Source organism: Phascolarctos cinereus, unplaced genomic scaffold (genome assembly GCF_003287225.1).
Source record: "Phascolarctos cinereus isolate Bilbo 61053 unplaced genomic scaffold, phaCin_HiC Scaffold_5;HRSCAF=322, whole genome shotgun sequence".
NCBI lineage: Eukaryota > Metazoa > Chordata > Mammalia > Diprotodontia > Phascolarctidae > Phascolarctos > Phascolarctos cinereus.
Window position 1 is genome coordinate 97,504,837 of NW_027555958.1, and position 25,177 is coordinate 97,530,013.

The 25,177-nt window shown below is 37.2% G+C and overlaps 1 protein-coding gene across 1 annotated transcript in view; it reads right to left on the reverse strand.

Annotated features, from left to right (window-relative positions):
* Nucleotides 1-25,177, reverse strand: part of TIAM2 (TIAM Rac1 associated GEF 2) — a 298,176-nt gene that overhangs the window by 243,129 nt on the left and 29,870 nt on the right. The window contains 1 exon segment of the mRNA XM_078155068.1: nt 231-277. The gene's annotated coding sequence lies outside the window, so the exon portion shown is untranslated.

A 25,177-nucleotide genomic window follows, 5' to 3' on the forward strand; every position in this document is an offset into this window, starting at 1 on the left:
CAACTTATCCTTGGCTATATTACTGCTCCCTGAATATGTCCCATTAGTTAGCTGAATGATATTACTCTGTCAGAAGTTACACTACTCTCCTATTCACGTTTTGCTGCTCTACTTATTTAAAGATGTCCAAGATGGACCTATACAGACCTTCTAATGCTCCAGTCCCACTATATTTTCCGCCACTGTCCAAACAGATAATAGTTAAGATAAACATTTAGTCATGTTCTTACCTTAGGGCTCTCTGCTCCAAGAAGCTGGTCGGTAGGACCTCATGTGTCTAAAAGTAGAAAATTATTCTATTTACCAAAGAGTCAAACACAATTTTGAAAAGGAAAAAAAAATTCTCATAATAGTATTAAAAACATTGTTAGTCAAGTCAATAATCATTTCAAATTTGATGCTTTGCTAATCTGACTTCAGACTGTAAAACTGAACACAATGGAACTTTCAGCCTTCCTTCAATATTTTGGTCTCCTGCTAACTAAACTCCTATTCAAGTATACCTTATAAGTGTCTGTGTGTGTGTGTGTGTGTATGTGTGTGTGTGTGTGTGTGTGTGCACCACATATTTTCAAAGAACCTGGGAGTGAAAGATAAGAGGTTTTCTTTTATTTTTTCAATGTAATGGCTTTCTGATTCCAAGTAAATGTCACTTGCTATTACATTCTTAACCATTCATTGGCCGGCCATCACAGAAATATGATGATGTTCTAAAAGTCATGGTGGCCGGATGACACAAAGTTAGGAAGTTAGGTTGATACCAGATTATGAAAGCATTCAAATGCCACGCTAAGAAGCACAGACTTTAATGAGTTTTCTGCTGGGTCACAATTGGCAAATTTTCCCTAAAGTAACCAAAATACCTTATTTTGATTTAAACCCATTCCCTTTTGACAGGTAGGTGGTACAGTAGATAGAGTACCAGGCCCGGGGTCAGGAAGACCCGAGTTCAAATTGGCCTTGAACACTTACCAGCTGTGTGACATCTGGCAAATCACTCAGCCTGTTTGCTTCAGTTTCCTCATCTGTAAAATGGAGGTAACAGCACCTATATCCCAGAGTTGTTGTGCAAGTCAAATGAGATAATAATTATAAAGCACTTAGCACAGTGCTGGCACAAGTAAGTGATATAAACGTTAGTTATTATTATTAACTCAACAAATAATATAGCATCAGAAAATTCAGAGCTGGAAAGTATCTTAAGAGATAATCTAATTCAAACCCTCACTTTAGAGATGAAGGGTCTTGATGCCCAGAGGAGGAAAAATGACTTTGCCTAAGGTTCCACAAGTAGTAAATAACAGAATAGAGATTCAAATGCAGTTCTAAACTTACTGTTTTTTTTCTATTACATGACATACAGAAAATGTCTGTTCACTCTCCAGCACTCAGGATACTTCAAAATAAATAGCAGGAGTCTGGCTATTTAAGATGAACTCTAAACCACATTTTATGCTAAGTTGGAAAAGGGCTTCAATCTAGGTTCTAGCAAGATTCAACATTTTTCTTTGTTGAGCCGTTAAGATAGAGATAGCAGAAAGAAGGGTAGAGGATGGCTGGCTGTAGGGAAAAAGTCAACAACTTTTACTCCTTAGCCCAAGGCCCACCCATCCCCCAAATATTAACAAGGAGATGCGCAATCAGGGCTACATAAATGGAGAAAGGAAAAGCTGGCATTCTGCCCCTCTCCTTCCTGCCCCCAGCCCCTTCAAATCATTGGTACTCTGAAGCAGAATATTCAGAACAAAGGAAATTCTCTCTTCACCAAAAGACTTACAATCTGAAGACAAGAAGGAATAAAGAGCAGGATGAAATCCCGGCCATGGAGGACAGCTTGGCAGATGGTAGGGCAAAGGGCAACAGGAACTGAAATGCTCAAGTTCTTCTCCTATTAACAGGTGGGTTGTGTGGAAGGAGGGAAGAGAGAGAAAGAGGTAGGGAGGGAGAATACGGCATAGAGGTCTTTACAAAGTTTGGTACCTCAAAACCCCTTCTCAAATAAGAAATGACTCTCACTGGCACAGAAAGAAAAATAGAATCTGGCTCTTCTTTCACGGCTAGACAAGACCCTGGCCAAATGAAAAAGAAGAAAGAGGAGGTGATTCAGAGCTTGCTAAGTGTGGGAAAAGCAGGAAGAGGAGGAGGAAAGGAGGAAGAAGTGGAGGAGGAACAGGAAAGGAAAAGAAAGAAGACAAGAAGAAGAGAGAGAGAGAGAGATAGGAAGAGAAGAGAGGGAAGAAAAGAAAAGGAGGAGAGGGGCAGCGAGGTGGTGCAGTGGATAGAGCACCGGCCCTGAAGTAGGGAGGACCTGAGTTCAAATGTGGCCTCGGACCAAACACTTGACACTTAATAGCTGTGTGACCCTGGGCAAGTCACTTAACCCCAATTGCCTAAAGAAAAAAAAATTTTTTTTAAATAGAAAAAGGAGGAGGAAGAAGAGCAGGAGAAGTGGTGGCAGCTAGGTGTTGCTGTTGTTATTAACAGGAGAAAGTCTGGACCTATATCCTTACTCTGACATATACTAGCTGTGGGACCCTGGGCAAGTCATTTAACTCATCGGTGATCTAGACACCTCTCTAAGTCTGTAAACTGAAGTAAAGGTCCTGGCCAACACTGGCAGTTGTTTCTTTATCCATGAGTTTCCTATACCAATGAAAACATGGGTCCAGATCTTTTCATATTAATAACAATAGCAACTTACCATCATACAGTGTTTTAAATTTTTCAAAGTACTTTCCTCACAACAACTCTGTAAGGTAAGTGGTGCAGGTACTATATTATCCCCACTTTATAGATAAGAAAACTTGGCCTCAGAAATTAAAAGCCTTGTCAAGGTCAAGACTTTCTTGGTTGTTAGGAAAGCACAATGTTAAGAAAGATTTCTTTCAGGGAAACACCTACTCGGTGATTTTTTTTTTAAGTTAATAACACTATATTCTCAAATTTTCAAGTTTTATAGATACCTTTCAGTAAGAAGGAGGCAGACACTTGAGCTCCTTCCTGGTTCCTATTTCGGAAGGAAATTGCCTGGGGAGGGAGCAGGGGGGTGAATGGGTGACCTGGGGCTTTAGAAAAAGCTAACCAAGAAAGCACTAATTCTAAACGTCTGGGCTGAGATTTAATCCAGACCACAGTGCAGCCGACAACTTTGTGCAGTTCTGCCTCACTTTTAAAAATTCACAAACAAGTCAATCATCGTTGGTCTTCTTCTGTTGATCCACCAGTCTCTCCACTATTTTATGCTGGAATTTTTCACCAAAGACAAGCCTACAGACCCAGGATCTCTATATGAAGAGCTTTTTTTTCTTGAATTACTTAGATATATATTCACAAAAACTTTAGGGACAGTTAAAGGTATCTTTGAAAAAATTGCTTATCAGTAATACCAAAAATGAATCTTTGGCAAAGAGAAATTAAAATTCATTTGTAAAGGTGGAAATATTAGTGTCTCAGGATTAATTATGCACAAGTTACTATTTCAGTATCATTTCAACAATTCTTGGGCTCAAATGCATTAGTTACAGCACTATATGTGTATCATGGCTTCCCAGAACCAATTACCATTAAATTAGTGATCCATTTTTATTTACTAAGGTCATGATATTTTGATTAGCCTGTTTTTCTCCCAGACATTTTTACAGGTTTATTTCAGGACTTTCTCAGCTTTAATTTTCCTGGTTATTTATAAGAACCAACAAGTTGAGTGAGTTCTATTTAAAAATTCAATTTAATTAAATTCAAATATTAGTTAAATGGCTATTCTGTGCAAGGATACAAGGGATATAAAAGCAAGGGATACAAAGATGAATAACACACAAGACCCTGTATTTAAAGAGCTGGCCATCACTTTGGGAAGATGTCAAGGACACAGATAGCTATAAAACAAATGAAAACGAAGGATGATTAAGAACATAGAGGACAATTGGAAGGTAGCTTAGAGGATATCTAAGTCCAATCTCTTATTTTATTAACGAAGAAAATAAAGTCCAACAATGTTAAGTGACTCGTTCGTGATCTTACAGGGTTGGAAACGTCAAATCTAGAGATCAAGCTCCGATCCTCTAAATCTAAATTCCACTTTCTTTCCATTGCACCATGCTGATTCCCCAGTTAGATTTGAGTAGCTAATCCAACCCTTTGTTCACCTACCATGCCTAGGATAATGTTAATCAAAATAGGCTTTAAATTTAACTATGGAATTTCAGAATTTGAAGGGATATCAGGAGCCATCCCATTCAACATACACCTTGAAAAGGAATCCCGTCTACAACAGAGCACACAAGTGGTCATCCACTCTCTTTAAAAGCCGCTAAGAAAGAGGCAACCCACAACCTCCAAGGACAGCTAATTACACTTTTGGATATCCCTAATTATTAGGAAGTTTTTTCCTTAGTTCCTATTTTGGAAGGAAATTGCCTGGGTAGGGAGCAGGGAGGACAACTGGGTGACCTAGAGCTCTAGACAGTTTTTTAACTGGGAAATATCACATGTACATGATCATTACTCTTGTAAATAACAATGTCCTTCAGTTTGCTACTTGCGTGATCTTGTACATATCTCATAAAGTCCCTGACACTCAGTTTCTTCATCTGTAAAATGAAGGGAATTAGATTAGATGACCTCTAAGGTACTGTCCAACTCTAAATCTGTTATCTTAAGTCAAACATAGAAGAAATGCCACTCAGTGAAATATAATCATACTCCAATTGTCCATGTGTGATTATGCATACGAAGTTTGCTAAGTGATTACCCTATCACCCAATTAGGGTAGACCTTTCCCCTATAATATATTTAGGTTATCATGCATATTTTTAAAATAACTTTTATTGATGCCTTTTTTAATGTCATAGTCATTTCTGGATCTCTCTGTGTCACTCTCTCCCTCCTTTCTTCTCCTTTCTTCCTTTCTCCATTTCTGTCTTTCCCTCTCTCACACATACACAAGATCCCTAACATTTAACAAAGGCAAATAATTAAGCAAAAACAACCAACAAAATACCTAAATCTAACTGTATAGACAACCCCCACTCCATATTCCTCCCCCTCAGAGATGCCTGCTTATCTCTTCTCTGGATTTAAGACTAGCAATGACAATCAGTCATAGCCTGGTTTCCTTTTAATGTCCCTCCCCCCCATTAACATTACCATAATCACTATGAATACTGTTCTGATTCTGCTTAATTCATGCTCATCAGTTCAGTTTTTCCAAGGTTCTCTGACTTCTTCATATCTGTCATGTTTAAAAGTATAACAACATCCCTTTATATTCATTACCACAATTTATTCTGGTGCCTAGTCAAGATGCACTTATTTTGTTTCCAGTTTCACTACCACAAAAGCGCTTCTATGAATATTTTGGTATACAGGTATTTGTATTTCTACTTTTAACTCCCTTGGGAAATTTACCCAGCAATGAGATTTCTAGGTCAAAGAGTATAAACTTTTTACTTTTTAAGAATGGCTAAATACACCAATAGTGCATTAGTGCACCTGTACTTCCATCTCTTATCACCTTTGTCAATTTGCCAAGTATAAGGTAAAACCTCAGAATTACTGTAATTTGCATCACTCCAAATCACTAATAATCTTGTATGTGGTTTTTATAGTATACAATTCTTCTTTTTTAAAACTTTATCCATTTCCTTGGAAAAATTCTAAAACATCTTGATAGTTATAATTGGGATAAACTTTCTCCTACTCTGACCTTAAGAACTGACTTGCATTTTACCCACCAGTGGATATTATGGCTGGGAACAGGAAGTGGTATGGGAGACTTCTCAAGAACTCCTTCTGCCATTGCAGACTGGCATCTTCTCTGAAACTGAGAGTCTTGAAGATTTCCTAAAATACTGAGAGGCTAAGTCATTTGCTCAGGATCACACAGTCCGTATTTGTCAGAGATGGGACTTATTTCTAGGGCTTTCTAGTTCTAAGGGAATATCTCTATAATACCAAAAATACAACAACTCACATTGATCCAACACTTTAAACTATGCTAAGTACAGTCCTCTCACGACCCTGAAGGAAGAAAGGATAAGAACTATTATGCCCATTTTTCAATGAGGAAACCCAGACCCCGAGAGGTTAAATTATTTGCCCACAATCACAGATAGTAACTCTTTGAGGTAACATTTGAACCCAGGTCTCCTGACTCCAAATCTTGTGATCCACAATGGCATACTGCCTGTCAATAATATTGTGGACAGCATACCATCCAGCTTGAAAGATATGTAGCAGCCATCTGGGATGTAGTAGTCCCATAGATGAGATCTCGCATATTGAAAATGATTTTAGGGTACTAGGGGCTGACAATATCACTGTGCATTGCCATACTTCTCATGTTCTCTGAGGGGCAAACATACCCAACCTCAAGACTTCAGTCTGATACTAGCTCATTATATACATGTGTGTGTGTGTTGTGTGTGTGTGTGTGTGTGTGTGTGTACACGGAATATATACTATATATGAAACTATACTATATATTATATATAGTATGTATTATTATAATATACAGTAGACTATATTATACTAACATGTACAGTAGCTCATAACCTTATTTCTATGTATAGTATTATGTATATGTATATATATTTATACATACCATATAATATACACAGAGTATTATTTTAGTATATAATATTGTATAGTATATAGTACATACATTATATGTACTCTAGAACAGGGGTGGGGAACCTGCAGCCTCAAGGCCACAGGTTCCCCACCCCTGCTCTAGAGTATACTATATGTTATATACAGTATATATGTTATATATGTTGTATACTACTCTATACTATAGAGTTACAATATATAATATTTACTGTATAAAACCATATATAATTTATGTAGTATATTACATATACAACATAAACTATATATGGTTTTATACAGTATATATGTTATATATGTTGTATACTACTCTATACTATAGAGTTACAATATATAATATTTACTGTATAAAACCATATATAATTTATGTAGTATATTACATATACTACATAAACTATAGTATATATAGTATATCTTCTATGATAATAGTTTATATAGTTTATACAATACTAATACTGTATAATATATGCTACATAAAGTATATATATTCATATGACATATATTAATAAACTATATAAACTGTGTATGTATACTAATATGTATTTTTACTAATACTATAGTATTAGTAAAGTATATATTATATAAATTATAATATTATATAGTATATATCATATAGTACTCTGTAGTATATATAATATTACAATATAGTATAATAATAAAATTTATATAGTTCTTACATGTGCCAGGCACTGTGATCCTCACAATGACCCCGGGAAGTAGGTGCTATTATGATTCCCACTTTACAGATGAGCAAACTGAGGCAAACAGAGGTTAAGTGACTTGCCCAGGATCACACAGCTACTTAGTATCTGAGGCCACATTTGAACTTGGGTCTTCCTAACTCCAGGTCTTATTCTCCACACACTGAATTACACAGATGCCTATTATACAAATGAGGGTTATTCAGAAAATACTTAGAATGCAAAATTTGATACAATTTACTCTGAATCTCCATCCAGGGTTATAAAAAGCAGAGAAACTTCTTTTTTTTTTTCCCCCAAAAGCTCCCTCTTCTCTCTCAGATAAATCCCAATCTCATAGGCTTAGAGACAAACATCAGTGTTCCCACCTCCATAACTCATTTACAGCAACAGGGTAAAAAGACATAGACAAATTTCTCAACAACGTATCTGCTACGAGAGTGGTCACAGCTAGACCCGCCTCTACTTGCCAATATCAGCCAATGCAGATTCCTCCAAAACACTGGGACCTCAGTCCAATGTGGGTGGATGACGCTCCAAGTCTCTCAGGAATTTTCCACAAAGAATAAGTCTGAAACTCAGTTCTCTCACAAATGTCTTTTCAGCTTCTCTCAGACAGGACAGTTCACTTTCCATCCCTCACAGACTCACTCTGTCACCTTTCACACTTTTCTTCCTCTAGAACAGTTAACTCTCCAGACTTCTTCACCTTCTCTCAGGACCTCCCACAGGCTCCAAAGATGATGGTTAACTAACCTGTAATCTCTAAGGTTCTATCCCCCTCTCTTCAGAGTACAGTGATGATATTTAGAGTCTCTTTGAGAAGGGCTATTTGAGCTGGGGTTATATATAAAATGATACAGCTATGAAACTTAAAGTGTCTGTATTTCCATACATGTGAGAGAGAGATAGGTGTTAACTTCCCTTGGGAAAATGTCAGCAGAATTTTAGCACCATGCTGCTTCTTCCCTCTCAAGGGTTATCAAAGCTTCCTGAATAATTTTCAAATGAGCAAACACTAGGATAAGAAGCTGAGCTTGTTGGGTATGGACCACAGCCAAGCCCAGAAAGAGCGCTCTTATGGCTCACCTTGACACTAGGACAGCCTGGGCCCCAGTGAGAATAAAGATTTCCTGACAACAAAATCAGTCAAGCAAAGGCTAGAAGACCGATCGTCTGGGATATTAAACAAAGGATTCTTCTGCTGGTACATGTTGGACTTCTGGGACCTCCTCCAACCAGGAGATTTTATGATTCAAAATGAAATGAACCCCAAAGTGGCCTTTCCAATGCTAAGGAAGAGCAACGGAAAACCAGGAAACAAGGGAAATTCCAAAACCGGTTTGACCTGATTTGCACTTCAAGATGACGTGCTAAAGCTCCAATATATGTGTGATTCATGAAGACCACCTAAAGGATTGGTTGGTCCTGTCATTTAAAATTTTTACAATATAACAGTTTACTTCACTCTAGAGACAAGAAATATAATGAAACACGACCTATCTACAGCAAATTTCTTTAGTTTATATATAAAAATTGACATTTTGTATTTTCACAGTTCCATACACTACAAGATGTTGCTCTGTTATCCACACTGTCTGCAGAGTCAAAATGGAGAAATGGACCATAAAATCCCTGAGTTTCTCAAAGACTGCAAATTAGGACCCAGTTCCTCATTACTCTCAATAGCAATTTCTCACCTAAATTATCCTGGCAATTACTTCAAGTCTCCAATTCATTTGTGTGGACAGGGCTTTAATTATTAATAGTTAATGTCACTTATGAAAAAGATCTATGTAAATATCCTTATTCTACAACTAAGGAAGCAGATGAAGTGATCTGTTCCATGTCTCACATACACTAAGTGGGAGGTACAGATAGGGCTATGATTAAACTGCTCAAAACTTTCATTCCTGTGCTCAGAGATGGAAACAGGTTCATACATGCATAATGATAGACCTGTGCAAGAAAAATATTCACCAGAAAACTTGACAATTAAATATTTAAGCAAAATCAATCAGACTGTTCCATCTAAAAAACATAATTATCTTCTTCATCAGATCTTTAGGAAGAAATTAATGCATGCTTTGGTCACAAACACACATCTTTACTTATTATAGCTCTTTAAAATAGTTTTTTACCATATTAGGACAAAACCTTTGATTTCACTGATATAGGGAACTATATCTTTCTACTGTATCTTTTCTACTCTCCCATACTCAAAGAGTAAGCCATTATAATTGAGTAAAGCTGTTTTTTTAAATCAGTAAAACTAACCAACATTATCAAAAATGCAATATCCCACACTTGAATTCAAACCTGCTTCCCAACAGTATTCAATTCAATGATGAAGAATGTATGCTACAAAGAAGTCAGGGGAATATCTTCTCATATGTCTTCTTTGGATCAAACATGGTCATTACACTTTTGCAGGGTTGAGTTTTGATTGTTTTGTTGTTAATTTCCATTCCATTTATATTGCTGTAATCATTGTACATATTGGTTTGTTTGTTTTTTCTGGTTCAACTTATTGTATTTTCCATCAGTTCTATAAGTCTTACCATACTTCTCTGTATTCATCACATGCATCATTTCTTACAACAAAGTAATATTCCCTTTATATTCCTCAATCAATGGGCATTCCCCCCCTCCATTTTTTGCTACTACAAGTGCTACTATAATTGTTTTTGGTGTGTAAATGGGGACTTTATTTTGTCACTGATCATCCCTACCCCTTTGTGCCTCAAGGCCACATGTGGCCCTCTAGGTCCTCAAATGTGGCCTTTTGACTAAATCCAAACTTCACAGAACAAATCCCCCTAATAAGAGGATTTGTTCTGTAAAACTTGGGCTTAGTCAAAAAACCACACACAAGGACCTAGAAGGCCACAGGTTCCCCACCCATGGCCTAGACATTTTAGTCACTTCATTTGCATAATTCTAAATTGTTTTCCAGAATTATTGGACTAATTCATACCTCTACCAACAATTCATGAGTGTATACATCTTTCCATGACTCCTCCAAAACTGTCTATTTCCACCTTTTTTCATTTTTCACTCATTTTCTGACTATGAAATAAAACCTCAAATTTGTTTCAATTTGCCTTTCTATTATTTTAAGTGATCTGGAACATTCTGTCATGTGGTTGTGTTAAAAATGTACAATTCTGGGAATAACGTAATCAGGTATATAAATCTAACTTGCCCTATAGGCAGTAGGAGGGAAAAGGGGAGAGAAAAGGAAGAGAGGATAGAAGGGAGGGAAGAAGTAGTAAGGATAAAGGGGAAGAAAAGGGATGGGGCTAATAGAAGGGAGGAAGGATTGAGGGAGGCAGTCATCAAAAGCAAAATACTAGTGAGGAGGGAAAGGGAGAAAGGAAAAAGTATAAACAGGGGGGAAATAGGATGGAGAGAAAGACAGAGATAATAATCATAACTGTGAATGTAAATGGGATGAACTGTCCCATAAAACAGAAAGGGATAGCAGAATGGACTAAAAACCATAATCCTACAATATGCTGTTTACAGGAAATGCATTTGAAACAGGAACACACACAGGGTAAAGGTAAAAGGTTGGAGCAGAATATATTGTGCTTCAGCTGAAGTAAAAAAAAAAAAAGCAGAGGTAGCAATCGTGATCTCAGACAAAGCAAAAGTAAAAAAAAGATCTTATCAAAAGAGATAAGGAAGGAAACTATATCCTGCTAAAAGGCACCATAGACAATGAAGTAATATCATTACTAAACATATATGCACCAAATGGTAGAGCATCCAAATTCTTGGAAGAAGAGTTACAGGAAGAAGAAAAGGAAGAAACAGACAGCAAAACTATACTAGTGGAGGACCTCAACCTCTCCCTCTCTGAACTAGATAAATCTAACCACATAATAAATAAGAAAGAAGTTAAAGAGGTAAATAGAAATTCAGAAAAGTTAGGTATGGTAGACCTCTGTAGAAAATTGAATGGGTTAGCTTTAGCAATAGGAGAAGAAAAAGAAATTGAAGGTATTTGAATAGGCAAAGAAGAAACAAAGCTATCACTCTTTGCAGATGGCATGATGATACACTCAGAGTATCCTAGAGAATCAAGTAAAAAACTACTTGAAATAATAAACTTTAGCAAAGTTACCAACACAGCCCAACAGCAAGAGATAAAAAGAGAAATTCCATTTAAAGTTACTGTAGACATTATAAAATATTTAGGAGTCTACCTACCAAACAAACCCAGGAACTATATGAACACAATTACAAAACACTTTTCACACAAATAAAGTCAGATCTAAATAACTGGAAAAACATCAGTTGCTCATGGGTAGCCCAAGCTAATATAATAAAAATGACAATTCTACCTAAGCTAATTTACTTATTCAGTGCCATACCAATCAAACTACCAAAAATTATTTTATAGAGTTAGAAAATATAATAACAAGATTCATTTAGAATAACAAAAGGTCCAGAACAGCAAGAGAACTAATGAAAAGAAATTCAGGGGAAGGTAGCCTAGCCATTCCAGATCTTAAATTGTATTATAAGTGATCATCAAAACTCCTTGGTACTGGGTAAGAAACAGAGTGGTGGATCAGTGGAGTAGGTTAAGTATGTAAGACACAGTAGTCAATGACTATAGTAATCTATTATTTGATAAACTCAAAGACCCCAGCTTCGGGGATAAGAATCCACTCTTTGAAAAATCTGCTGGGAAAACTGGAAAAGAGTATGGCAGAAACTAGGCACAGATCAAAATCTCACGCCATATACCAAAATAAAGTCAAAATGGGTTCATGATTTAGATATAAAGGCTGATACTGTAAGCAAACTAGGAGAGCAAGGAATAGTTTACCTATCAGATTTATGGAGAACAGAAGAATTCATGACCAAACAGGAGATAGAGAACATTATGAAAGGCAAAATGGATAACTTTGATAACATTAAATTGAAAAGTTTTTGCACAAACAAAGCCAATGCAACCAAGATTAGAAGGAAAGTAGAAAATTGGGAAAGAATTTTTACAACCAGTCTCTCTGATAAGGGCCTCATTTCTAAAATTTATACAGAATTAAGTCAAATTTATAAGAATACAAATCATTCTCCAATTGATAAATGGTCAAAGAATATGAACAGGCAGTTCTCAGATGAAGAAATTAAAGACATCTATAGTCATATGAAAAAATGTTCTAAATCACTATTGATCAGAGAAATGCAAATCAAAACAACTCTGAGGTACCACATCACACCTCTCAGATTGCTCAACATGACAAAACAAGTAAATGATAAACGTTGGAGAAGATGTGGAAAAATTAGAACACTAATGCATTGTTGGTGGAGTTGTGAAATGATCCAACCATTTTGGAGAGCAATTTGGAACTATACCCAAAGGGCTATAAAAATGTGCATACCCTTTGACCCAGCAATAGCACTTCTAGGACTATATCTCAAAGAGATCATACAAATGGGAAAAGGACCCACATGTACAAAAATATTCACAACAGCTCTTTTTGTGGTGGCAAAGAATTGGAAATTGAGAAGATGCCCATCAATTGGGGAATGGCTGAATAAGTTGTGGCATATGAATGTAATGGAATATTACTGTGATATAAGAAATGATGAACACGGGGGCAGCTAGGTGGTGCAGTGGATAGGGCACCAGCCCTGGATCCAGGAGGACCTGAGTTCAAATCAGCCCTCAGACACATAACTCTTACTAGTTGTGTGACCCTGGGCAAGTCACTTAACCCCATTGCCTAGCAAAAGAAAAAAAAAGGGGGAAAAATGATGAACAGGTAGATTTCAGAAAAACCTGGAAAGACTTGTATGACCTGATGCTGAGTGAAGTGAGCAGAACCAGGAGAACATTGTACATAGTAACAGACACATTGTACGATGACTAATATTGATAGACTTAGCTCTTCTCAGCAATACAAGGATCTAAGACATCTCCAAAGGCCTCATGATGGAAAATAGTATCCACATTCAAAGAAAGAACTATGGAGTTTGAATGCAGATCAAAGCATACTATTTGTTATTATTTTTCTTCTGTTTCATTTTGTTTCCTCTTTCTGGTGGTTCCTCCTATTGGTTCTAATTCTTCCTTACAACATTACTAATGTGAAAATGTTTAATAGGAATGTATATGTACAGCACATATCAGATTGCATTCCATCTTGGGGAAGGAGGGAGGGAGGGAGAGGGAGAAAAATTTAAAACTCAAAAGTTTATGGAAGTGATTGTTGATAAATCAAAATAAGTTAATAAAAATATGGGCAATAAAAAATGTACAATTCTTCATTTAAAAATTGTTCATATCCTTTGACCACTTCTGTGTAGGGAAGTGGCTTTTGGTTTTACATATTTCTCTTATTGTTCAGTTATTTTTCAGTCATGTCTGACTCTCTGTGACCCCATTTAGACTTTTCTTGGCAAAGATACTGCAGTGATTTGTCGTTTTCTTCTCCAATTCATTTTACAGATGAGGAAACTGAGGCAAACAGGGTTAAAAGACTTGTCCAAGGCAACATGGCTAGTAAGTATCTGAGGCCTAATTAAACTCAGGAAAATGAGTCTTCCTGACTCCAGGCCCAGCACTCTATCTACTGTGCTTAGCTGCTTCAATATCTTAGATATAAGACCCATATCTCATACAAAAATTTTTCCCAGTCACCAGTTCCCTTCTCATCTTAGTTGCATACCCTTTGTTTATTCAACAATTTTTCAATTTCATGCAACTGGAAATATATTATATTTTGTCATCACCTATATTCCTCGATTGGCTAAGAACCTACCCTCTGGCCATAGTTGTGAAATATACCTGGTCAGGTTATAATAAAAACAATAACTGTAATAACTAACATTTATATAGAGCTTATTATATGACAGGCACTGTGCTAAGCACTTTACAAATATTATTTCATTTGATCCTCACAACAACCCTAGGAGGCAGTGCCATTTTACAGATGAGGAAACTGAGGCTAACAGAAGTTAAGTGACTTGTCCAGGGTCATATAGCTGCTAAGTATATGAGGCTATATTTGAACTCAGGTCTTCCTGACTCCAGACCCAGTACTTTATTCACTGTGCCACCCAGCTGCCCAATAATAGAATTTTTTTTAATTATCTTTAGCATTCAGGTACCATATCCATTTTAAGCTTATTGATGTAAGTTCATGGTCTAAACTTAACATTTTTCAGACTGCTTTCCAGTTTTCCCAAAAATTCTCATCATATAGATCATTTTTACCTGGATCATTTATGTTTTCCATTGCGCTCTGTGAAGTGCCTGCTCTACAGGTAACAAACTAGTTTTCAGCTTAAACTTTTTCCTTTCTCATTCCTTCTGTCTTCTGGCTTGCATTGAGACCTGGTTCCCTTCTAATGACACAGCCTCCCTTTCTACCTCAGCCACACTTTCCCTCATTCCCCTAACTCACTGGTCAAAGTATTAGAGATGAACACTCCTTGCTCCCCATTTGCCACTTCCAGACTCTTTCTACCACCACTAATTACTTCATAGCCTCTACTCCTTTAAGTTCATGCAACCTATATCTACTACCCAATCAAAATTCTATTAATTGTTGTATACAGACCTCCTGGACACTCACCCTTTTTCTTTAATGAGTTCAGGGGTTGGTTTACAATCTTTTTCTTCTCCTCCAGCTCCTGCTCTCATTCTAGGGGACTTCAACATACACACTGAAATTCCTTAAAATACCTTAAACTCCCAATTCCTCAACTGAATCATTTCCCATGTCCTTCACCCAAATGCAGTTGCACAAAGAGCTGGTCACACATTTAATCTTGCCATCACCCACAAATGCACTATTTTCACATTCAAGAACTCTGATATTCGTTTATCTGGTAACAATCTGTTTCATTCCACCTCTCCTTCTGCCCTGCATCCCCAAAACCTGATCTTCATCTCAGCATGACCTCCATTCCCTTGAGACCTCCATTCTTTCCCAAGCTATCACTCCTGCACTGACTACACTCTCCTTTCTTCCCCATCTTGACTCCCCTGGTGAACTAGTTCAACCCTACACTGTCTTCTCTTGAGTCTCTAGTCTCCACATCCTATCAATAATCTTGACTTGGCAAGCTTCAATCTTGGATTCATGCCTTCACTCCTCCCAAATGCCGTTGAACTAAGACGGAGAAAAATCACAAAAGTGTACCCAATAGATCCACTATAAATTTATGTTCTATAACCTCAATGGACTCTTATTGTATCAAAACCAGCCTTTTACACTTTCCTGATTGACTCACCATTTCACTCAACACAAATGCTTCTTCCAAGCCTTGTCATGCTCCTTATACCTCCCATGGTTCCCCCTCTGCCCACCCTCTAGATGAGAACTTGCCTCACTTTTCATTGAGAAAATTGTTAAGGAGAGCTCCTTTTTGATCCCCTCTTCATTTCAAATCCCTCAGATGCCTTCTGCCACCTTTTCTCCTTCATCCCTCTCACATGAAGAGATGGCCTTTCTCCTTGTCTAGGCAAATCCCTTTGCATGCACAAATGATCGTATTCCATCTCATCTTCTGCAGAACATCATTTCTATCATCTTCATTGTCTCACTAATCTTATATCTCTCCCTGTCTACTGGCTGCTTCCCTACTGCCTGCAAACATGCCCATGCCTCATGCATCCTCAAAAAACCTTCACCTGAGCCATACAACCCTGCTGTCTATAGACTCATATCTCTTCTCTCTTTTGTGGCTAAGTTCCTTGAGAAGGCCGTCTACAATTGGAGCCTCCATTTCTTTTCCCCCTCTCTCACCTTCCCTCTGGCTTCACACCTTCAGCCTGGTTTACCTCATCATTCAAATGAAACCTTTTTCTCCAGAGTTACAATGATCTCTTATTTGCCAAATCTAATGACATTTTCTCAGCCCTCACTCTTCATGACCTGACCCTCTTCTCTGTTTTGGGACTCTACTCTCTCCTGAGTCTTCTGCCTGCCTGACCACTCCTCAGTCTCCTTTGCTGGATATTCATCCAGATCAAAATCAAACCCTCTATACTGTTGCATTTGGTGATCTCATCAGGTTCCATAGATTCAATTATAATCTCTATGGAGGTAATTCTCAGACCTATTTGTCCAGCCCTAACCTGTCTCCTGACCTCCAGTCTCACATCTCCAATTGCCTCGTGAACATCTTGAACCGGGTATCTCAGACATTTTAAACTCAAAACACCCCAAACTGAGATCATTACCTTTGATCCCAAGCCTTCCTACTTTCCTACTTCTCTATTAATAGAGGGTACAACCATGCTCCTTGTCATCCAGGCTTGCAACATAGATGTCATCTTCAATGCTTCACTTTTTCTCATTCTCCCATATTCAATCAGTTTTCAATTCCCGTCATTTCTACCATCATGATAATTCTCATAAATGCATGCTCCCCCTTCACTTCCCTGACACTGCACCTGCCCTGCAGCTAAGTGACACAGTGGATAGAGGGTTGACCCTAGAGTCAGGAAGACCTGAATTCAAATTCATATTCAGACAAAATGAGTTGTACAGCCCCAGAAAAATCACCTCAATTGTGAAATGAGGATAACAATAGCATCTACCTCCCAGCATCATTATGAGGATCCAATATTTGTGAAGCATTTAACACAGTTCCTGGGACACAGTAAGCACTTAACAAAAGCTTGTTTCCTTTCTTTTTCCTCTCCTTCTTTCTTGTTGTAGACCTCAGGGCTGGCTAGACTATTGCAGTAGCTGGCTGATAAGTCTCCATGCCCCAAGTGTCTAGTTCAGCTTCCACTCAGTTGTCAAACCAATCTTTCTAAAGTTCATATCTGGCAATGTTACTCCCTTATTCAATCATCTCCTATGGCTCCCTATTACCTCCAAGATCAAATATAAAATTCTCTGTTGGACTTTTAAAACCTTTCTAATCCAGCTTTTTTCTATCTTACCTTTTTTCTTACATTTTACTCCTCTCCAACTAATCTGGGATTCAGTAACACTGGATGTTCTCCCAGATGATAATCCATCTCCTGACTAGGCATTTTTACTGCCCATCCCCCCAGTCTTCATCTCTGACTCCAGGCTTCCCTGGCTTCCTTCAAATCTCCAATAGGTCCCTCGTTCTACAAGAAACCTTTCCACATTCCCCTTAATCTCACTGCCTTCCCCCTGAGATTATCTCCAATTTACCCCAAATATTTTCTTTGCACGTTGTCCCTCTACCTTGATCCCTAAGAGCAGGGACCATTTTCTGCCTTTCTTTGTATCCCCAGCACTTAAAGTACCTGGCACAAGTAGGCATTTAATAAATGCTTGTTGACTTACCAGCTACTGAACATTTCACTGAGTTTAATTATTTCTGATTTTTCCTTGTCGGTCTCTGCCAGTCTACTTCTTTATTTTTTCACCCAATACCAAATGGATTTGATGATTGCTGCTTTATAATAGTTTGAGGTTTGAAATTGCTACTCTTCCTTTATCCCTTCAAGTTCTACAATTCTATTATTCTAAGTGAATAAAAGAGCTGTTATATAGAAGAGAACATATGTTCTATTTGACTCCAGATAACAAAAGCGGAAGATCAATGTTTAAATAAAAGAATAAGGAATAACTTCTTAACACAGAGAGCTGTTCAAAAGAGGAAGAATTGAATTAAATGAGTTCCAAAGGTTGTTCCAGCTCTAGGATTTTATGATTCTATCCTCTCTTTTCTTGTCCTTAACCACGCAACATTGAGACTCTCGCCTAGCATAATCCATTCTGTATTATACGGAGGCTTTGTATTTTATATAGTAAGGCTAGAAAGTCAACCAGAAAGACTTCCCCATTTGAATAACACCATCATCTTCCAAAAACTTAATGAAGTACCAAGGTCATTGAAAAGAACTTAAGATGAATTGCTAATGAGCAGAAAAATATGTTGCCATGTTGGCTGGATTTTTCAAACTGACAATTTAAGACTCATTCCAGTTTGTGGGAAATGACTGATTTATAATTTATGTAACCACATCCAATAACCCATATGCTTTTGGCTTTGAAGACCAGAAGGTTGACAATGTCAGTAACATCTTTTACTTTGTTAACTTAATTTGCAACCAGTTTTTATGTCTGTTTAGTTCCAAGACCAAGTCTTCACATTTGAGACTTAGAAAACAGACCACCAAAATGCTAAGGTTCTAAAATATCAAAAATCTTTAAAATGACAGTGTGATAATTGATTATATAGCATTCTATGATAAATCCTATATGTAGCTAATGAGTCAAAATCAATACAATGCAGCAGGAAACTAGTCATTAAAAGAACGAAGATAACCGAACTGCTAAAATTCTGTTCTTAGTTTCAAAGACTTGTAGGATTTTAGAACTGGTAGGAACTTTGATTATTATGTTCAATTTCCTCATTTTACTAACAATAAACTAGAATCTAGAGAGTTTAGTAATTTTCCCAAAGCCACATATCTCATATACTAGTTGAAGGATTAATTCAAATGTACAAAATAAATTATCTGGTTAAACTTGCATCTTCACAATAAAAAGACTGTAAGGAGTGTTTGGTTTTTTTGTTTGGTTGGTTTTTGCAGGGGTGGAGGGCAGGGAACTGGGGTGGGAAAGTATCATTATACTGGTTAGTCCTGAACAATATAATATAATAAAAAAAATCAACAGCATGGTACCTTGGAAATTGCAGTAGGCGTGGAGTCTAAGGCCCCGGATTCAGATCCCACTTCTGATTACTACTTATATAACCTTAGAGAAATCGCTTAACCTTACTTATCTGAATTTCCCCACATGTAAAAGGAAGAATGAAGTTATCATTAAGAAAAACTAAGAGCTGTTTGCTCTGTTTTTCTCAAAGAGAGTGTTCTAGCAGAAGTTCCAGATGGATAACTGATGTCTCTTAGCACCACCATGTTATGTCTCTGTCCCAGGCTACGGATCCTTTTAGCAAATTTATCTATTTCCTTTCTTCTGCACAAATAGTCTATAGTATATTCTCATGATACTATTGCTTCCATATAGCTTTCCATTCATGTACTCCAGCATGCTTCCTCCCCTCTGATTCCTGGATTTCCTCAAGAATATTTCTTCTTAAGGAAATATATATTAAGAAGAAATAATTATATTTCCTCATGAATTTTCCTTCTTTATATATATATATATATATATATATATATATATATATGCAAATACAAAGAAGGAATACTCATGAGGAAATATATTATTACAAAGTAATTATACAATATCAATATATTCATATATTATTGTATAATATATATTATATATTAAGGCAGAAATAGTCATGAGGAAATCCAGGAATCAAAGGAGAGAAGCAATCTGAAGTACATGAATACATACATATGTATGTGTATACACATATATACACACACACACATATATACATATACACATGCGTACACATTTATACATACATATACGTGTGTGTGTGTGTGTGTGTGTGTGTGTGTGGTGTGTGTGTATGTATATATGGTGGCTAGATAGCACAATGGATAGACTGCTGGACCTAGAGTCTGGAAGACCTGAGTTCAATCTGACCTCAGACACTTACTGGGCAAGTCACTTAACTCTGTTTGTCTCAGTTTCCTCATCTATAAAATGAGCTGGAGAAGGAAATGGCAAATCACTCCACTATTTTTGCCAAGAAAACCCCAGATGAGATCACGAAGAGTTGATATGACTAAATAACTCAATAACTATCTATTTATATACACACATATGCATATATATATACATACATGCACACACACGTGCATGTGTGTATGTATGTATGTGCACTTGAGTGTTTGTATTCAGGCTCCACTGTTATTTATTCTGCACCTTTTCAAAACATATACAATCCCAGTGCCATCTTTCAGTCACAGGGCTCATACTTCATCAAATTGCTTCAGGATCTCTAGTCCATCTTGTTGATCACTCCATCCTCTAAGCAACTGTGTATAGATACATGGGGCTATGAGTCTGATTACCAGATTCTTTTTTGCATTTTGTCTCTTCCAGGCCTCATCATCTGCCCTGCCTGTATGTCCTGTAGACTCTTGGCACTGTTATTTGACCTACTGAAATAACCTAAGGACCCTTCAGTTTTGCCATTTGCCCCACCTTAGCACCCTTAGGACTTACAGTCTTTCCATCTGTCCCACAAAGGAACTTTCTTTTGTGTCTTGTCTACCCCAATTAGTGTGGGCTGTTTGAGATCAGATGCTACCTCACTTTTTCTATTTGTGTCCATGGCACTTATCACAGATGAAGGAACTGAGATGGAAAAAAAAAAGTTAATGGACTTACCCAAGGTCATACAGTTAGTAAGCACTGGAGGAAGAATTCCAGCACTATTCATTATACCACCTAACTCCTTTGGAACATGATGAAGAATACCAAAAATGATGACACAGCTATTTTTGTTGAATGAAGAGTAAAGAGTACTATGGGGGCAGGTAGGTGGCACAGTGGATAGAACACCAGACCTGGGGTCAGGGTCAAATCCAGCCTCAGACACATAAAACTTCCTAGCTGTGTGACTCTGGGCAAGTCACTTAATTACCTCACTAAAAAAAAAAAAGAAAAAAAGAATAGTATGTCTTTTGAAATGATGCATACCTAAATGTGTTAGTGCTTTATGGTGTGTGAAAGAATTGATGCAAGAAGCAGGCTTTCTCTTTCTCAGGGGCCAAAGCAGGCAGCACTTAGGACAACAGAGGGTAATACTCAGATATTTAATGTTGTGTGTTCCAGTCCAGAAACTCAGTCTATCATTATCAGAGCTCCAACAGAGACTAAAGGGCCACTCTGAGCAAAACAGCTAAAGGCAGCCTATTATATTCTGTGAAGGGATTACTAAGGAATGTATATACTACTCCCTGATGGTCCAAGTCCTCAGAACTGGAGGATATAACTCACATCCAGCCAGGCAGACCCATCTGGTAGCTCATTAGCAAAATATTCAGGCTCCTTTAAGAAGCCACCGATTTTTTTTTTTTAAAGACAGACCAAAGTAAGGGAGGGGATAGTGGAACAGTTTATTTTCCAACAAGTATTCTAGTTAAACACAGGCACCAAACATAGTTGTCAAATTAATAAGAAGTAATAAAGTAGCTTCAACAATCAAAGCCATGATAAACAAAAACTACTATAATGTAGCAGGGGGAGAAAGGTCCCTGTAGTTCTCTAGCATACCTAAAATGAACACAAGCAATTTACTAGCTGTGTAACCATCAGCAAATCATTTATCCTCCCCCTGGGCTTCAGGATGCCATCTGCAAAATGAGTAAATCGGACTAGATAATCTCAAAGGTCTACACCATTCTAATTGAAAACAGTGGAATTCCCAGGTCTTCATCTGCAGGAGGAAGTGATGGACATTTGCTCAGTAAATTGAAATCCTGACTTGGCCTTCTTGAACCATTTACTTTATATAGCTAGACTTTCAAAATATAGTAATTGCTTTCTCTTTTTATATAGACATAGATTTAAGCCACAACTAATTTGAGAGGGTTTCTATATATAGGCTTGACTCTACTTATAATAGCAAATCCACAAGATCCCAACCCTAAAAACCTAAATACAACGGCAATTTAGAATTCAGTGCATCTCACATGAACTATAAATTATTCAAGATAGTGAAAAGACAGTAACTTTACTGCCTTCCAACAAAAGAAAAAAATGAATAACAAAAGGACAACCTTTATACAACCTACACACACACACACACACACAACACACACACACACACACACACACACACAGAGTATATTTCTAGGAAACCACTTCCCTGTAAACCCAATGGTTTTTCTTTTTTAAGTATTTACACGTTATTTCATTCCTATTGACTGTCATATAGTTCTCGGCTTCTTACATAAATCTTAAATAAGAAAAATTTTCATCCTCATAGAGCAGATATGGTATTTCCTTTTGTTCTCAAATTACTTATTTTTTGTAATATATAGAAACCAATGATACAGTACTGACCAAAAGAATGTGCGTTTCATTAAATGGTTCATGGAGCAGGGCAATTTAAGGTCTCAATAAATACTTCTAAACCTACTGATAATATGCTGGACTTAAAATTCAAACTGACATTTTTGCCTTGAAGGATAACTGAATCTCTGGTATCTGTGTGTATACAAACACAAGAGGACTCTCACCTTAAGATAAAGACTTAAACTATATTACAGAGTTCAAGCTTTCCTTGATTCAACCTCACATGATCTTTGCTCTAGCCCCTTAGGTAATTCAGCCACAAAGGAATAAAAATCCGGCTGCAGGCCAAAATGCCACCCAACATATGAGGCTACAAAAAGCTGTACACAGTATGCACATTCAGTCTGCTGCAGCTGTAATCCAGATGCACTGGTCCCCACCCATGAAGTCCTGAGAGGACAATAAGAATTATATATACTGCAAGAGCCAAGCTATAGCTAGGCACGGAAACACAATCTTTCTGTTTTTAAAACACCATTGCCGCTGTCTTATTGTCTTTTTTAAAATTGTTTTCTTTTGTTTTCACATCACATTCATTTTTACATACCTCTTCTATTGTCTACCCAGCAAGCTATCCCTCATAACAAGATTTTAAAAGAAAGAAAAATACAGTTCCGTAAAATTAACTGATGCATCGACCTAGTGTGATAGTTCATGAATTATCCCACACCCACAGTCCCACACCTCTATAATGAAGGGATCTCAGGTCCTCTCATGGTCTAGTTTCTTGGTCATTATAATTATATAATATTCAGTTTCTTTCTTTAAAAATGAAACTTCTTTCCATTTATACTGTTATAATCACTGTATACATTGATTTTCTGGTTCTGTATTCCTTTGCACCAGTTCATTTAAGTCATCCCACACTTCTGGAGTTCTTCACATTCATTATTTCTTATAGTGCAGTAACATCCCATCCCATTCATGTACTACAGTTTGTTTAGCCATTCCCCAATCAATGGGTATCTACTTCATGGCCAGTTCTTTTGATACAACCCAAAAGGTGCTTCTAGGAATATTTTATAGATAGACCCCAATCTTTGTGGCTATAAATGACAATGAACACAAAATCCCTCCACAATTCCATGATGCCATCCTTCTTAGCTTCTGTTTCAAGTTGAGTCTTTTCTCCAGGAAACACATGCACCATATCTAGTCAGCCTCTGTGTATCAGATTACTTCTCTGGGCATTTTATCTTCCTATTCAACTCCAAACTCAAATATCATTTCATGAAAGATCCAAAAGAAATATATAAAGTTTGATTTATCTTGAACAAAGAGAAAATGGTGACAGAATTCAAAAATAATTCCTTCTGTCAGGAAAAAAAAAGTTCTCTTCTTCCTCTCTCAATGCTCCAACTGGAAAACAAACAAATAAAAAAAACACTTCTTCAAAACAAGAGATGGAGAAAGAAAGAAACCTAGAATGGATATATGAAAGAAAGTACTTCCATACATATCAACAGCTGAGTGACCAAGCCAAATAAATACATAGTAACACGACAGGGTATTTTTTTTAAACTGGAAAAAATAAACCATTGCTCTGCCTAACAATTACTGACTTGAAGCCTATATTTAAATGGCAAACACATTCTTACTTCTTTGTACCTAACCAGTAAATTTTAACTTTTCCTAGCTTTAAGGAATGTGACAGTAACAAGCATAGCATTGCCCCTAGAGATACTTGCAGGCAATTTTCTATATAAGGTGAAAAATGTCCTAACAGCCCACTCAACAAGGCTGCTTGTTAGCTTCCTGCTGGTTTTACACATACCTGGGACGGTTCAAGACGCCCTTCTGAGAAAGAGGTACACATGTATCTATCATGCATCACTGACCAATGCTTCCATCTTTACATGTCAAGTTCTACACAATAGCAAGAACACATTTTTAATCAGTTACTTAATGTAAGCTTTGGGTCAATGTCAGTGATGATCACAGTAAATTGGACATTTACTTTTTTTCATTTCTATTTCATTCCCACATTTCACAGGTATGTTGTAGTTCTTGCCATCTTTACTATAACAGGCACACTTATTGCTTCAAACTTCTTGAAACTAAAATAACACATTATTTCATAAATATGTAAGACAAATCCATTTAATGCATCAAATATTGTTATCAGAGTTCTCCAATTCAATTACAAAAGTGATTTCTCAACTGGTACTGAGGACTGGTGGTCATGACAAGATAGCATGAGTCCATCAAAAGCGAGTCATGACAGGCTACCCTCATTTCCTTTTTTAAAAATAGGGTTAGTGTGTAGGTCTCTCACAGTTAGAGAGAATGTGGTGGAAAAGATAGACATAGATTTCTGTAAGGTATTTGGCAGTCTCCAGGCCCCAAAGGACCTGAGTTCAAATCTAGCCTCAGAAATTTACTAGCTTTGTGACCCTGGGCAAGTCACTTAACCTTGTTTGCCTCAGTTTCCTCATCTATAAAATGAGCTGGAGAAGGAAATGGCAAACACTCTAATTTTTTTGCCAAGAAAACCCCAAACAGAGAGTTGGACATGACTGAAATGATTCAACAACGGCAACAAAATCTGGCAGTCTCTAACAGAAGTCTTGGGAATGAGATGGCGAACACAAAGATTGAACACAAGAGTCAGAACTGGCTGAATAGGCAGACACAAGTGGTGACTAATGGATCCACAGCAACCAGTAGAAAGGTCTCTAGTTACTAGGTGCGTACCTTGGGTGTAGCCTTTTGACTGAGCCCAAGTTTTACAGGACAAATCCTTTTATTAAGGGGATTTATTCTATGAAGTTTGGATTCAGAGGGCCACACTTGAGGACCTAGAGGGCCACATGTAGCCTCAAGGCCACAGGTTCCCCACCCCTGCTAAGAGATGAGCACAGGGTTCCATACTTAATCCTGTTCTGTACAATTTATTATCAATAA